Source organism: Ovis aries, chromosome 15 (assembly GCF_016772045.2).
Source record: "Ovis aries strain OAR_USU_Benz2616 breed Rambouillet chromosome 15, ARS-UI_Ramb_v3.0, whole genome shotgun sequence".
NCBI classification, from domain to species: domain Eukaryota; kingdom Metazoa; phylum Chordata; class Mammalia; order Artiodactyla; family Bovidae; genus Ovis; species Ovis aries.
The window spans coordinates 46,787,861-46,790,403 of record NC_056068.1 but is presented as its reverse complement, the minus strand read 5'-3'; positions in this window follow the sequence as shown (position 1 = coordinate 46,790,403).

Below are 2,543 nucleotides of genomic sequence, written 5' to 3'. Positions count from 1 at the left end.
TGATTACTCTTTTATAGTATTGATGAGGAAAGTACATTATCATAGAATGTTTTTTAGGGTCAGAGAGAAACTGGAAGTTGTTTGAATCTAACACACTTGATTAGAATTAGATAGGAATAGGATTAGCCTAGTACTGGGTAGATGGTTAAGATTTTGAGAATCATTTCCCTTGTTTGTAATGTGATGATAATAAAACATATTTCACAAGAGAGTGAAAGAGAAAATGAGATGAAGTCCTAGATATTGGAGCACCATTCTCAGCAAGTGACAAGAGTTTAACAACTAAACAGTATGAAAATTTACATTATGTTAGCAAGCCTAGTGAGAAATTGAGAGAGAATTTTAAAAACTCCTGGAAAAAAGTTTGTAAACCCACGTGATAACTCTTTATATGAGACTCTGTTTATGAAGACAGATTTGACTACAATGGACTGCATGATTTGAAGGCTACCAGAAAGTCCTAACCTATACATTTTGCCATGTTACAGTCTTCTTTTGATTCCCTGTCACAATTCAGGTGGAGGAGAACCTTAGAATTCTTCATCTGCAATGTAAATGAAGATGGGTGCTAAACTGTTTCAATTTTATCCAATTCCTGGCGACCCCATGGACTATGGTCCACCACGCTCCTCTGTCTGGAGTGGCTTGCTGTGCCCTCTGCCAGGGGATCTTCCCAACCCAGGGATCAAACCCATGTCCCTTATATCTCTTACATTGGCAAGCAGGTCCTTTATCATTAGTGCCATGAGGGTACCACATCACTTTACTCACAATTCTCTTTCTCCAGCCTATTCCCTATGCCTGTTAGTCAGCACTCCCCTGAGCTATGCTGTGCTTAGTCGCACAGTAGTGTCCAACTCTTTGCGACCCCATGGACTGTAGGCCGCCAGGCTCCTCTATCCATGGGGGTTCTCCAGGCAAGAACACTGGATTAGGTTGCTATGCCCTCCTCCAGAAGATCTTCCCAACCCAGGGATCAAACCCAGGTGTCCTACAGTGCAGGCGGATTCTTTACCATCTGAGCCACCAGGAAAGCCCAAGATTACTGAAGTAAATAACCTATATCCCTTCTCCAAGCAGCCCTCCCCTACTCTCTCATAATAGTTTATGCAAGACCATGTCATTGCTCATAGCACTTATTAGTATTTCTGTTGTCCCAAAATGGTTTTAGTTCTCCCTACTTCAGAATAGAGATGGTTTCGAACTCAATTTGGTGACCCTAGTATCTAACAGCATGCCAAGGAGAAACTTTAAATGATGAGACAACAATGGCAACATTGAGCTGGCTGGGAGGAAAGAGGGAATGTGCACCTGGATTATTGCACTGAAGATGAAAAACAGAAACAGAAAGGAGATGGAAGGATTTTAAAGGTAGATCTCATCACCCTTACACTAATGCAATCAGAAGAATCAAGGTTCCTCCTGCTTACTGTTAGGTATCAGTCCAGCAGAGCTGGGTGGAACTGCTCATTCTCCTTTTAAAGTTGTTTCTTCCAGAATTTAGTAATCCTACATGGGAAATAGATGGGGAAACAGTGGAAACAGTGTCAGACTTTATTTTTGGGGCTCCAAAATCACTGCAGATGGTGACCACAGCCATGAAATTAAAAGACGCTTACTCCTTGGAAGAAAAGTTATGACCAACCTAGACAGTATATTGAAAAGCAGAGACATTACTTTGCCAACAGAGGTCCATCTAGTCAAGGCGATGGTTTTTCCTGTGGTCATGTATGGATGTGAGAGTTGGACTGTGAAGAAGGCAGAGTGCAGAAGAACTGATGCTTTTGAACTGTGGTGTTGGAGAAGACTCTTGAGGGTCCCTTGGACTGCAAGGAGATCCAACCAGTCCATTCTGAAGGAAATCAACCCTGGGATTTCTTTTGGAAGGAATGATGCTAAAGCTGAAGCTCCAGTACTTTGGCCACCTCATGGGAAGAGTTGACTCATTGGAAAAGACTCATGCTGAGAGGGATTGGGGGCAGGAGGAGAAGGGGACGACCAAGGATAAGATGGCTGGATGGCATCACAGACTCGATGGACGTGAGTCTGAGTGGACTCCGGGAGATGGTGATGGACAGGGAGGCCTGGCGTGCTGCGATTCATGGGGTCGCAAAGAGTCGGACACGACTGAGTGACTGAACTAAACTGAACTGAACTAATATGAAAAACTAAGAAATAGAGTAAACAAAAAGCAATTTTTACAAATAATCCAAATCAAAATGACTTTTTAGACAAATGCAAATTCACAAACATTATTTGCAGTGCCTAATTTTTAAAATCTATAATTCAGTTCAGTTCAGTCGCTCAGTCATGTCCAACTCTTTGTGACCCCATGAATCGCAGCACATCAGGCATCCCTGTCCATCACCAACTCCCGGAGTTCACTCAGACTCACGTCCATCGTGTCAGTGATGCCATCCAGCCATCTCATCCTCTGTCATCCCCTTCTCCTCCTGCCCCTAATCCCTCCCAGCACCAGAGTCTTTTCCAATGAGTCAACTCTTCGCTTGAGGTAGCCAAAGTATTGGAGTTTCAGCTTCAGC